General features: G+C 38.0%; 1 protein-coding gene across 7 annotated transcripts in view; it reads left to right on the plus strand.

The window, feature by feature from the left end:
• Positions 1-15000, plus strand: part of LOC135198435 (Na(+)/citrate cotransporter-like) — a 122840-nt gene that overhangs the window by 51616 nt on the left and 56224 nt on the right. Inside the window, exon 1 of one of the 7 annotated variants that reach the window (XM_064225977.1) lies at positions 9470-9664. The exons of the other annotated variants lie outside the window; for them this stretch is intronic. The gene's annotated coding sequence lies outside the window, so the exon portion shown is untranslated. Of the gene's footprint in view, positions 1-9469; positions 9665-15000 lie in introns of those variants that run through there. 7 annotated transcript variants of the gene reach the window in all.

Below are 15000 nucleotides of genomic sequence, written 5' to 3' on the forward strand. Positions count from 1 at the left end.
TCACCCATCGAATTGGTTAACTCAATCAATCGTCGCCAATCTAACTTGTTAGTGTAATCAGTCGTCACCCACTGGTTTATATAATCAGTCACCACCCATCTAACTGGTTTATGTAATCAATCATCATATGTAACTGGTTAACATAGTCATTTATCACCCTTCTAAATGATTGATGTAATCAGTCATCACCCTTCTGAGTGGTTAACAGTCAGTTATCATCCATCTGACTGGTTTATGTAATCAGTTATCATCCATCTGACTGGTTTATGTAATCAGTCATCACCCATCTAACTGGTTAACATAATCAGTCATCTTCCATTCAACTGGCTGGCTTATGTAATCAGTCATTACCCATCTAACTGGTTAACATAATCAGTAATCACCCATCTAACTGGTTATTACAAACATTCATCACCCATCATACTAGTCAAGATATTCAGTCATCACCCATCTAACTGGTTTATGTAATCAGTCATCGCCCATCTAACCGGTTAACATCAGTCATCACCCATCTAACTGGTTTATGTAATCAGTAATCACCCATTTATTCAGTTTCACCCCCACATGGTCTATGAACCGAAGCTTCGAGTTAACTCTTGGGTGATGGGATTTCTGTTATTCTGTTTTATTATGTTATACACAGGTTATGAAATCATCTTTGTCTGTATGTATTTGTCTACAAGATATCTTAAAAGTCTGTTGACTTCCTTGAATGAAATTTCGTGGGGGGGTTTCCGGGCTACGGAGAAAGGAAGGGGCGAATAAATTTTGAGAAAGGAAGAGGTGGGAAATCCGGTTGCAAAGCATAGACTGAATGTTTATACATCTACTATATACTATATCTTGAATTGCCTCTGTTTTGCCCTGTCGTTGTTGGATGAATTCAGCCTTGTTCGAGGAGCAAATATTCCTTATTCGTAAGTCCCTATAGCTTATGAACCGCCTTAGTCACCTGGGTGCGCGATCACCTGGCTGAAAGCTTTTGTCACACGCACACACACCCTCAGGCATCTTTTAGCATCTAGGCGTAGGTCTAATGTTTATAAGAATTGGCCGTTATTTGCAAGTCAAATTAAAACCGTATAGAAGAAAATACGCGAATTGACAGCACCTCAGTATTGCAAAAAAAAAAATAGTGTGTACTTGACCTAAACTTTGACCCAAATGGCACCTTTAAACACCTAGGCCTAAGCTTAACCTTTTAGACTAATTAGCTGTTACTTTAGCTCCCCGTTGGACGAGTGGTTTTCGCGCTCGGCTACCAATCCTGTGGTCCTAAGTTCGATTCTCGGCTCGACCAACGTGGAAGGAATTTATTTCTGGTGATAGAAATTAATTTCTAGGTATAATGTGGTTCGGATCCCACAATAAACTGTAGGTCCCGTTGCTAGGTGACCAAGTGGTTCCTAGCCACGTAAAAATATCTCATCCTTCGAGCCAGGCCTAGGAGAGCTGTTAATCAGCTCAGTGGTCTGGTCAAAATTACCGCCTCAGTATTGCAAAAAGTGGTGGTTATTTGACCTAGATTTCGACCTGAGTCAGTCCTCAAAGAGAGCCTTCGAAGAATCGATCGCGATCAAGCAGAAGTCCAGTGACTTTTCAGCAAGAGGTTCAGTCCAGTTACAGTCTGATTGGTTCAAGGGCAACTGGAAGTTGCAGTAAGAGAGTGTTCAGATTATATTGATGATGAACAGATGCAGACAATGAAAAGTCTCACCAACAGCTTGCGAAAAGTGAAAATCATTTTCATTTTCAATTTTTTCTCAGACTTTACATTGGACTACTGTGTTGATCGTACGGTACACAGTAAAGTGTAAATTGTGATTTATGCAACGCTGTCTATCTCCCGTACGAGTTTGATGCCGTCAGTACATCTCACGCGGTGCACTGTAGGCATTACTTGAGGTTCTTTGCAGCGTCCCTTGGGTCACTACCTGCAATCATTCATTCCTTTGACTGTACCCCCGTCCATATTCTCTCTCTTCCATCTTACTTTCCACCCTCTGCTAACATTTGTTCCATGGTACATCTGCGAGGTTCTCCTCCGGTTACACTTTTAAAACCGTCTTATTCCTCTGAATTTCAGTGTCAGGTCCCAGCGCTGTGTGCCTGGCCTAAATTTTACAATCCATTTCCTGTCTATCAATCAGACTGCGAGCAGGACCTTAGAAATGTAATGAAAGAGGTTTAGCTAATTATTCATCCTGTCTCCTTCTGTTCTCGTTTTAGAGCCAGAATGTTTTAGTAACTACTGATGACCTCTTTGAGCTCTTGAGCAAAAACTGAATGAGATATAGTTTCTAAGGTAGGCCTAATTAAGCTATAGTAGATTCACATCAACCGTGCATCTGATGTCTAGGCCAGTCCCTTACAACGCTCCTTATTGGCTGTTGATAAGCCAGGCACAGGGCTGGAAACTCTCAGTCTCTCTCGAGAGAGTTCACATAGGCAGGCTGTATGTTCCACATCTCTTGAGGGATACTTTTGAAAGACTTATCCCTCAGGAGAGGCGTAACGTACATCCTGCCTTTGTGAACTCTCGAAGACAAATAAAGGATTTCAATAAAATTCATTTGTATAAGTAAGCGGGTTATGTTTTATAGCTTTATTTTCATAGAAAAATACATAAAAAGGCAAAGTGAAGAATTTTATTCTTCAGTGCCATGGCCTGTGGTCGGAAAAGCCACGGGGAGTTGTCAGATGTCACCAGAAAGCCACACTAATAGTCGAAATTCCTCAAAACGGCAACCCTGTAAATTCCAGCCCTGTGACTGGCTTATCAGCCTTCCAATCAGGAGTGTTGTAAGAGACAGGCGTAGACATCAGATGCACGGTTGATGTGAATCTCTTATAGTCACATGAACTGTGTTTTGTGACTATCTCTTATCAGGCTTTACTGAACGAACATCATTAGGACATTACCCTCCCAGACTTTTCTGGTGACCAACAGAACATGCCTCTTCTCTCTCTCTCTCTCGGAGGTTACTTATTCATGCTGCATTGTCCCATGACTGGCAACAACAGCTCTTCAGCCTTACCAACAATGCTGAGTCGGAATCTCTTGAAGCCTCAGACTTAATTTCGGACGTGAGGCTAAATAAGTTTTATCTCCCCTCTCTCTCTCTCTCTCTCTCTCTCATATATATATATATAATATATATATATATATATATAATATATATATATATATATATATAATATATATATAAAGACAGAGAGAGAGAGAGAGAGAGGTTATAACCAGTGCTCTATCTCTCTCTCTATATATATATATATATATATATATATATATATATATATATATATATATATAAGACGAGAAGAGGTTATAACTAGTGCTCTCTCTCTCGCTCTCTCTGTATGTATGTATATATGTATATAATATAATATATATATATATAATATATATATATATATATATATACGTATATGACAGAGAGAGAGAGAGCACTGGTTATAACCTCTCTCTCTTTGTCTTTATATATATATATATATATATATATATATATATATATATATATATATATATATATATATATATATATATAGAAAGAGAGAGAGAGAGTAAAAACTAGCGGGCAATGATCTATTGAGGCTAATCTTCACCGCTCGCATGACACCGACTGCGGTCTGTTATGTTGAGTATTATGATTGTTTGATTGAGTGAGGGATGAAACACACACTGGCTTCGCAGCAGCAACAATGATCACATGGCACAGCGTTGTTGATCAACGATCAGAGCCTGTTCGACTTCTGTTCAGTGGGGAGTCCTTCGTTCCCCAGTCCCCACACCGCTGGACTGTGGACCAACCTCCCTGCGAGCCTCATAGGACACGCGCTGATCTCCTGATTCTCTGGCCTGTACAGGTACAGCCGGTGGGGGACAGGTCCCAGTGCCTAGTACACGTGGCCAATGTGTCGCTAGGCCCACTGTTTAACCACCGGCCACCGGGTTGCATATTCCCGGACTGCACTGAGGCTTCGGCCAGGCTCCTCCAGGCTCCTCCCCTAGAGCACTGTGGGCGGAGATATCTCACTCCCCTAGCAGACGATGCATTTCACTCCGTCATGCTGCCCTCTTAGTTCTCCTCCATCATTAGCTTATTTTGTTGCGTTTTTATTATTTTTATGTTGTGTAAACATGAAATTGTGACATATATCCATATTTTACGATAGCAATATGCATAATTTACTATGTAAATCAATATTATTTCTAAATTTATTGTACGTAATATGCTGCTAGCCAAAGTTCTTTAACGAAAGTGTTTACGATGTGAACGGATGCTATGACAATTACACGAATATGTACACATTTCATCGTAATTGAAGCTCAAAATGTGACAATTAATGGTTTTTCCAGATATCATTATATATATTTACTTGATTAATATGAGTAATAGTCAAATGACTGCACTTTTAATAGGAAAGGAACTTCGTCTCCTAAACCCGAAGTTTTGTTTACATTCGTTAGCTGACGTGTGGCCTAACTTCTGTTTTCTTTTACTTGTATATACGAGAAGGGATTTGTAAATAAAATTTTGTTTTTCAATAGAGTAAACTTCACATTTAGTAATAAACACAATGTTGAATTTACTAATGGCAAAAATACTTTATATTATTTTGTTTTTATCAGTCAGCTGACTTTGCCCTTTTGATTTTTCTCTTTAACTCTTGGTGTAGCCTAACCTTTGAAATTTTGTTTGTCTTTTCTTTCATGAGGAACTTATAAGGAGAAAATTCAGTCAAAGAAGGGGGAAAAATTGATCAGCCCTGTGTTCATGTAGAATATATATGTATTAGAGGGGGGGGGGGGGGGCGGGTTAGATGATAAGTTTCAACTTTGCACAACATATCCTTACAAAAGAAAGAGGAAAAGATGGTACAAACCCATTTGGCACCTAATAGTTAATGCTGCATTTGTAGACTCAAACATATGTTACAATATTCAGAATCCCACTAATAAGCTTGATAAAAGAATCTGGGGAAAATGACTGACACTAGGTTAGGCTGTAAAGGGAGCAAAACTCAAAGGGGTAGATATTCAAATCCTATGGAATGTAGGTCAAGAAAGGCATTTTCCAGCACAGTATGACGACAAAACCACAAGCCCCAATGTATTGTATGCTATACCTTGCCAAAGAATTGCTTAAAGGAAGATAATGGTTCATGTAAGAGAAAGCAATCCTATTTTTTTTATTATCAATGTTTTGAAAAAAGACCTCTTTGTATCATTCCATGTTTTGAGACATCATACCTATCAAATGCACTAAAGGCAGTGCCAATGTGGAAAATAAATCTGTGAGGCATTGATGAATAGGGTAAAGGAATGTTGGTGAAATTATTAGTCATATATGAAAAGGAATTTTTATGATTTTCCTCAATGTTTACCCTTGCATACACTTCTGTAGTATTATTTTCGTTGCATATGTCAAAATTGTACAGGCTCAACCTTCCTTTTTCAGAGAGTATGCTTCAGAAAAATTCTCTTCACTTCATGATGCATTGACCTTAATTTCAGTACTTAGTTTGTGGTTCCTTCATTTTTTGCTCTCAGAATTATTCACTTTTAAAGGGTGGCAACCTTGCACAACTTGGAGCTTCACGTAGCCTGCTGTTTTTTCTAGTCCATATATGCTTTTCCTGTTGTTACAACCTGGTCATCAATTTTCCATCATCTACACTGCAGTACAATGTGCATAAATGAACTTTTATGTACATCAAGCATGGACATGAAGGGGGTTTAAAAAATAAATGTCTATACTGTGAAAATATCTTGCATCAGCCTCTATTGCTAAATAATACTAATGATAGTATGAAGCTGCGAGATCAATAGTCTTACATGTTGCAGACTTGTAGTAAAAAGACCAAGTGGGAGGGAGGGTTAATAAGTGCGAGGATACTAAACAAAAAAATATATTATACGAAAAATAAACCCATTTTCAACATTATTATAATAAATGCTTGTAGATAATTATATAAGGATCTTCCTACGCACATGGATGCTAGTAGGCGACAAGTAGCAAGTAAAGGTAGTTTTTCACAGTGGATGAAGAAATGGTGATAATAAACAGTATCCATCCAATATATATAGCAGCCATCCCATACCCAGGAATATGGAAAGCATCACAGAATACATTACTATAAATGTGTAGATAATTATATAAGCAGCTTCCTACGCACATGGCATGGATGCTAGTAGGTAATACATAAACGAGTCCTAATAAATAAAAAAAAAGTTCAATCTGAAGATCACGGAAATAATAAGTGAGAAGTGCATACGCAGTTCTTGCATATATGAAGGTAGTTTTCACAGTGGATGAAGAAATAGTGATAATAAACAGTATTCATCTATGAATAATATTGTTTTATATAGCAAAATACGTACACAGCTATCGTAAAAACGGATATACATCAAATTTCATGCTGACATAATATTAAAGATAATACAAAGTTAAAACCAGCGAATGTCTGGGAGAAGAATGAACATAGTGAGTGAGTAGTACGTAAGACAACAGATGGCAGCATGTAGAAGCCTAACCTTAAATAAAAATAACAAAAACATAACAAAATAAGCTAATGACTGGGAGAAGAATGAAGAGGGCAGTATGGCATAGCGAAATGCAAAATGCGTCGTCCATCGTCTGCAAGGAAAGTGTGATATCTCCGCCCACAGAAGTTAGGCCATACGTCAGCTGACGAAAGTAAACAAAACTTCGGGTTTAGGAAACGAAACTCTTTTCCTTTAAATGTGCTAGTCATTTGACTATTACTCATATTAACCAAGTGCATATATATAATAATATCTGGAAACACCACTAACTGTCACATTTTGAGTTTCTATTCCGATGAAATGTGTATATATATTCGTGTAAATGTCATAGCATCCGTTCGGATCGTATTGCAAAACTTTCGCTAAACGAACTTGGGCTAGCAGCATATTGTAATAAATTTATGAATAATATTGATTTATATAGAAAAATATGCATACTGCTATTGTAAAATATGGATATATATCACAATTTCATGTTTACACAACATAATAATAATAAAAACGCAACTAAATAAGCTGGCAGAGCGAAATGCGTCATCTGCTAGTGAGATATCTCCGCCCACAGAGCTCTAGGGGAGGAGCCTGGAGGAGCCTGGCCGAAGCCTCAGTGCAGTCCGGGAATATGCCACCGGGTTTATGGAATGGCGCATTTCCAAGCCACCAGCGGGCGGCGGGATTTGAACCCGGCCCCTCTTCCTGACTGGTAGGAGAGAACCTTGTGTTTCCGCCACTTCTTTCTAATGAACACTATCATATTCTTTGGAAGCTTGAATTTTAAGTCGGTGGCTCCTGTGGTTGGCTTGTTCCATATGAATAGGGTTCATCTTCTGAATAATAATAATAATAATAATAATAATAATAATGGGCACAATTTTCCTTGTCGAAAATGATGACAATGGTTGCAGGTTGACAATAATATAGCATGTGAGTACATGGTCTTTATTGGATATTAAAAGCTTTCGAACCTTGTACTAGGTTCATCTTCAGACTGAAGATGAACCTAGTACAAGGTTCGAAAACGTCTCAGCGGCATGGTTGGTATGGTATTAGCGTCCCACCTCGGTGGTCGCGGGTTCGATTCTCGGCCATTCCATTAAGGAGTGAGAGATGTGTATTTCTGGGGATAGAAGTTCACTCTCGACGTGGTTCGGAAGTCACGTCAAGCCGTTGGTCCTGTTGCTGAATAACCACTGGTTCCATGCAACGTAAAAGCACCATACAAAAAAAAAAAGCTTATAATACCCATTAAAGACCATATACTCACATGTTATAGTGGACCTACAACCAATAATAATAATAATAATAATAATATAATAATAATAATAATATTTTTATAAAAGATCATTCATGTCAAAAATGATTGCAATTTAAGATGAAGGTGGGGTGACCACTACTGGACCAGTACACTGACGAATCTGTGCAGGACTGATAATACAGTGATGACCTGTTCAGTAATGACCAGTACATTGATGACCTCTACACTGAGGACAATACACTGATGACCAGAACACTACACAGGTGACCTGTACAGTAATGACCAATACACTTCTGAGAAGTACACCGACGACCAGTGAGGAACCAGCATAGTGATAATCTGCACACTGATGACGAGTACACTACACTACCCTGGTGACCTGTCCAGTAATGACCAGTAGACTAAAGACCAGTACATTGAATACCTTTAGTACATCTATTACCAGTGCAGTGACGACCAGTAAGTACACTTAGGACCTGTACGCTGATGACCAGTAAACCAATATTCTACTGGTGACCAGGTAATCAGTACACTGATTTATCCATAATATAAAACCTTTCAAAATAGGATAAGTTTCTGTTGGCTAAATCGTCATCATTAGATTCCAGCCAGGGGTGAGTTACCCCTAAGCTCATGTATAACTAATATTGTTTTTTTTTCCGTTGACATTCAATTCTGTTTTTGAGATATCCTGTCATCAACAGACATAAACAAACCATCGACAGACGGGTGGGAGAGAGAGAGTAGTAGCTTATGAAAAATTTACGTTTTTTATTATTTGTGACCTGGCATTGTGTAAGAGGCCCTGTTATATATATGTATGGATATACATACACACACACACATATGTGTGTGTAAATTCTTTAATCCTTTGCATTATATAATATATACGTGACTATATATATATATATATATATATATATATATATATATATATATATATATATATATATACATACATACATATATATATATATATATATATATATATATATATTACACTCACACAAATTCTGTAATCCTTTGCATTGAAAATATCAAATAATTACATTCATTGACACAAATATATCGAAATGTCCCTGATAATTTTTTTTATATCATTATTGATTTATCAGCACGTTATCAATTACCATGGAATTTGAAATGGGTCTAATATTATATACAGTATTTTATTTTTTCTCAGGTCTGAACTACAATGGAAACATGATGGTCTTAACATGGTTCGATTGAAGTTACTTCTTATAATTTTTTTTATTTATTTAATGACAAAACATTATTTTGAGGTGAACCAGCACCGTGAGACTATAATAGCGTTTATAGACCAAACGCATTGGGGATCACGTCTGTTAGATGCTTTGTTTGGGAGTTTTATTTCCTGTTGAATGCATCAACTTCTGCATTCCTCTCTTGACCAACCATTGTTTGAAGAAGACGATTTGCTTCTTCAACTTCAGAAAAAAAATGAAAAACTAAACTACATTTAGCCGGGTGAAACGGAAAACTAAACAGCGATCCAAAATAGTTCTGTGTAAACAATTGATCGTTTGATAGTTAGTGCTCAGCTAGAGAAACTCCTTCCCCCAAGTATATACAACCCCTTCCCGCCGTCACCCGCTAAACCGCGGCCACCTATACCCCCAACTTTTGACGAGAACTTCGTTCTACATACTTTTTCATGGTGCAAGACCAGACAGTCAGTCCAGTCATAGACAGGCTGTTCTTTGACTGTCCTTAGTGTTGGTGCAAATAGCGATCAGCTCATATAAAGTGCAAATTTGACGTCATGATACTCTTCATGGAAGCGATGTTTTATATCCGGTGATAACTAAATATGTCCTTCGTGTTTTATACAAAAATTGGTAAGGTAGTGTTTTGAGTTATGTGTAGTATGCTATATAGGTTTTAATTATTTATCGTTAGGTTTATTTGACTTTTGTTAATGGCTGTGTGGACCTAGACCCATGTCAAATTGATTAGGCCTATATCTAATTAAGTTTAAACTTTTCTTAGACATGGCATTTTGAACAGCAATATAATTATATACATTTAAAGAAGGGCTTCCAGCTTATTGTTTAGAAGTCAGATTATAGCGTTCAGTTTTCCCTTAGTTTTATTGATACTCTGTTCCCACTACGCATCAAGCAGCCAATTTGTAAACTTTAAATTTTAGAGCAGAATTCCCACTGCGTATACCAAATTACAGGTTCACATGGGAAGATTACGGCTTAAATTACGCCGGTAATTGAGATGAATGGGATGTAACGATGTTTAAATTTCTTCCGGGCACAAGTGGTCGGAACATCATGAGTTTGCAAATCTACAGAAGTTCAAAAAGGGTTCCATTTTATCAGTGATTTTATTGAATTTTTGTTCCGTTTTTGCAGAATATCATCAATATTAATAATAATGATAATAATAATGATGATTATTATTGGTTGTCTATCAGTGATTCCATTCGACTGGGTGGTTTTTTTTGTGGGGGGTTCCGGGTTGCATCCTGCCTCCTTACGAGTAAATCACTTTTCTCACTATGTGCGTTGTTTCTAGTAGCACACTCTTCTGCATGAGCCCTGGAGCTACTTTGCCATTATTATTATTATGTGAAATCTATTCACATGGAACAAGCACACAGGGGCCATTTTCATGAAATTCAAGCTTCTAAAGAATGTTGGTTTCGATCTCCTACAGCAGGCCCCACGCTGCAGCAGGAACTGATCATGATACAGAACCAATGATTTTTTCATCGGGAAGGCGGGGTTGTGTGTGTGTGTGTGTGTTGTGTGAAGCGATTTAAATCTTCGTACCATAAGGTCCCGGAACAGGAGATAGGTCTAGCCAAGGTCCTTGGGTCTAGCATAAAAAAAGTTATTAACGTTGACTTTTATGTTTTGGATAACGCGTGCCATAAGTTTTCGGAACAGGAGCGAGGTCTAGGACAAAAACAAAAAATAAGTAAAAATAAAGATTTGAGTACAACGAGTAAAAAACGCGAATTAGTTTCTGCGTTGAAATTGAGTTTTGTGTACTACGTATAATGTTCTATAAAACCAAATATGACCGGCTCCGGCCTCCGGCTGTCGGCAGCTCTCCAGTTGCTCACCAGATAAGGTGGTGTGATGTTGGTTCCCATGTCTCCGGAAAGCGTTGCCAGATGCACGAATAAAAAACTACTGAGGCTAGAGGTTTGCAATTTGGTACGTTTGATGATTGGTGGGTGGATGATCAAAATACCAATTTGCAGCCGTCTTGCCTCTGTAGTAAAAAAGGTCTAACTAAGGGCGGACGGGCAGACAAAGGCAACACAAAAGTTTTCTTAAACATTAGAATCATTACATTTATTAGAAAAAATACCTAAACGAAGATACTCTGAAAACAGCAATTTGCAACCAAATACTTTCTCGAGACTTTACTACTACAACGTTATAGTATATTACGGTCTCCCCTACTACCTACTGTAGATTTAATTTTCGGGAAACATTAATAAATAATAGTTCTCATCCTGTACCGATGAGAGAACATTTATTCTAACGATGCTGTGAGGGGTTGCACACTTTTACAAGCCTGGCGAAGTAGGATATCGCAATGGAATGCGGTATTTGCTCATGAATAACGCGTTTTCGTCCCTTAATTGGCAGCCTTAAATAAAATTTCTCACATTCAGGAAGCGCGAGTTCTCTAGACACATTGGATTGCTTTTATTGCCTTCAATGGACATCAAAACACCTGCGTTGTAAAACTGAATATAGATCTAGCTTCCACGAGTTTTCAGCCTCTTCCCTAAGACACGAAATTCATACTGTCATGTTTCCTTAAAAATAAATAAACAAATTAATTAATTAATGTAGGCGAAGAAATTGAAACTGAATGAAGACATAAATGGGTGTATGTGATTTGAATCTGACAATGCACTACGAAAACATGAACATTTTTTTACTACGAAAATATGAACACTTGAAAAAAATTACTATTAGCTCGTCAACAATAAATATTGTAGCAACAGTGAGAAACTTAGGAGTGTTGATAATGAAGTGTCAATGAGGAACCATATATTGCATTTTGTAAAACTTGTAACAATCACATCAGAATCATTACATTTACTAGAAAATACCTAAACGGAGATACGGCAGATCTAGATTACTATTCCGCGGCGGCCTAGACTACGGCAGTTGAGGTTTATCTATACAGTTTTACCTCCTGAACAAGAATTTTAAGTAATATTTCTGCGGACGACTGTAATTAACTCCCAGGGGCCAGTACTAAACACGGCGAAATACATTGGAAGCCCCAATCCCTGAGTGGATGTCGTATTCGCTGTTACGTTCCTTGCAGTCCGTGCGGAACTATTCTCTAGAATTACCCTTCCTAATCTACCTACTAAGAAATTTGCAAGGAGTACAAAATAGAGCCGCCAGATTAATAAAAGGACTATGTTCCCGTGATAGAATAGGACAGAGGAAAGGTGACCTTGCTTAGTTACTTTTTATTCATTACAATATAAAAAGCCCGCCATACCAGATTGTTGAGACACCAAGAACTTACGCTTCACTTTGGTTTTATGTACAGCCCTCCACAGGGGTGATTCCATCTCTGGCGGGCCCTTGTACGTTTTCAAAATAAGTTGCTTCTTTGTTCTCTGTGTCGTAGCTCCTACAGAATAGGAGTTCTTTAGTTCTTTCTTTTCATTCAAATTTTCTTTCTTGTATGATCTTCGCTTCAGGCGGTATTTTGTCGTGTAGTCTTGGTGCCCTAGCCTGACTTAAATGTGTTAGGTTCAAATAGCTTATATGATTCGCTTGCAGGTCTGATCACAACATTCATTTCAGGTCTAAAGAAACTTAAGCAGTTTCTCTGGTATCTGGGACCACCATATTTTAGTGCCTTAAAGACTGTAAGAAGTATGTTTTGTTGTCTTCTTGTTTACCGGAAGTTAATCTAGCTCCATTAGTGCTGGAGTTATTCTATTACGGGAACATAGTCATTTATTAATCTGGCTACTCTATTTTCTCCTCCTTGCAATTTTCTTAGTAGGTAATTAGGGAGACCGTAGTATACAACGTTGCAGTAATCAAGCCTGGAAAGTACATATTTAGTTCCAAATTGCTTTTTTCAAAGTGCTTAGTTTAGGTATTTTCTAGTAAATGTAACTATTCTGATGTGATAGTTAAAGGTTTTACAAAATGCAATATATGGTTCCTCATTGACACTCCCAAGTTCCTCACTGTTGCTCCAATATTTGTTATTGACTAGCTAATAGCTAATTTTTCTTAAGTGTTCATAATTTCGTAGTGCACTGTCAGATTCAAATGCATACACTCAGTTTTGTCTTTATTAAGTTTCAATTTCTAAGTTCAATTTCTTCGCCGACATCCATTTTTTTTTATCTCATTGCTGTATTGATTTTACTAATGGCGTCTTCTACCGTTTCGACAGGAAAATAGAACCGAGTATCATAATGATACTCGGTTCTATTTTCCTGTTGAAACGGTAGAAGACACCATTAGTAAAATGCCAAATAGCAGTGGAAGCGCCTTAGCGGCGTGGTTGGTATGGTATTAGCGTCCCTCTTCGGTGGTCGCGGGTTCGATTCTCGGCCATTCCATTGAGGAGTGAGAGATGTGTATTTCTGGTGATAGAAATTCACACTCGACGTGGTTCGGAAGTCACGTAAAGCCGTTGGTCCCGTTGCTGAATAACCACTGGTTCCATGCAACGTAAAAACACCATGCAGACAAACAAACAAATAGCAGTGGACCCAGGACGCTGCCTTGGGGCACGCTTCTTGTTAGGCTTTTCCTTCTTGATTTCACATTTGATATAACCACTGTAACCTTCCTGTTTTCTATGTAGCTTCTGTACCATTTGAGTCCATCATCTTCAATGCCTATTGGTCTCGGGTCTTCAAGCAGCAGATTGTGGTCAACTGTGTCGAATGCTGCACTTGGGTAGGGCATATCCAGGATGCCACATTTTCCCATTTGCTACCATTTTTACCGTATTTATAATTGCACACAATATGGACTGCTGGGTAGTATTTTTCTACGCTGACTATCAGGTACGATATTGAGTTCTAAGTGTTTCCACGTTTGTTCGTGAACTACCATTTCTATAAGTTTTAATAAGTTACCCTATAATTTCACACAATATGGACTCTGCTGAGTAGTTTTTTCTCTACGCTGACTATCAGGTTTAATATTGAGTTCTAAGTGTTTCCACGTTTGTTCGTGAACTACCATTTCTATAAGTTTTGATAAGTAGCTACGGTAGGTTCATTATTGGTCTATAGAAGCTTAGACTTTCTTTATCGCCTTTTCCTTTATAGGCCGGCTTTATACAAGCAAGCTTTTCGTTATCTGTGAGGGATATGCCTGTACTAATCTCATTTTTACAATATCAGAATCTAGCTCCGCAACTGATCAGAGTTTGTTTGTTTGTTTGTTTTTGCTTTTTCATCATTTTTTCGAAGTCATTCACATTCAGTTATTTAGATTTACTGAATTTGCCATTTCTTATTGTGTTCACCGAGCAATCTGGAGGTCCACCATTTGACAGGTTCTTAAAATGTTTTTCTTCAAATTAGTTCACGAAGTTATCGGCCATGTTTTTGTAGTTAGTAGTTACAACGGGTAGGGTAGAACTTTTCCTTTCTTGAGTCCAAATATTCCGGGAAATTTCTGGGATTTTTCTCTTCACTAAACATTTTATTGTAGTATATATTTTTTTGGTGTTCATAATCAAGTCATTGTACTGATTCTGGCTGTTTTTACAGTGACCAATTTTCATTACTTGTTGGTTCTCTCGTTCTTCGTTTCTTTTTCTGAGCTTCACGTAGTTCACTGTTAAACCGTATGTCATTTTCACGATGTATTACTTGCCCAGTTACTTCTGGACATTCATCATTCTAGTTTGACGCCAATATACTTTTTCTGCAGACTGTAAAACAGCTGTCCAGGTATTTCTCTAATGACACCCTCACTCCTGGCTTCTTTCTCTTATTAGTTCCTCGCTGTACAAGTGGTTTTCGCGCTCGGCTCCCAATCCGGTGGTCTGAGGTGCGATTCCCGGCTCGGCCAGCGCGGAATCAGAGGAATTTATCTCTGGTGATAGAAATTCATTTCTCGATATAGTGTGGTTCAGATCCCACAATAAGCTGTAGGTCCCGTTGCTAGGTGACCAATTGGTTCCTAGCCACGTAAAA

This window comes from Macrobrachium nipponense, chromosome 22, assembly GCF_015104395.2.
Source record: "Macrobrachium nipponense isolate FS-2020 chromosome 22, ASM1510439v2, whole genome shotgun sequence".
NCBI classification, from domain to species: domain Eukaryota; kingdom Metazoa; phylum Arthropoda; class Malacostraca; order Decapoda; family Palaemonidae; genus Macrobrachium; species Macrobrachium nipponense.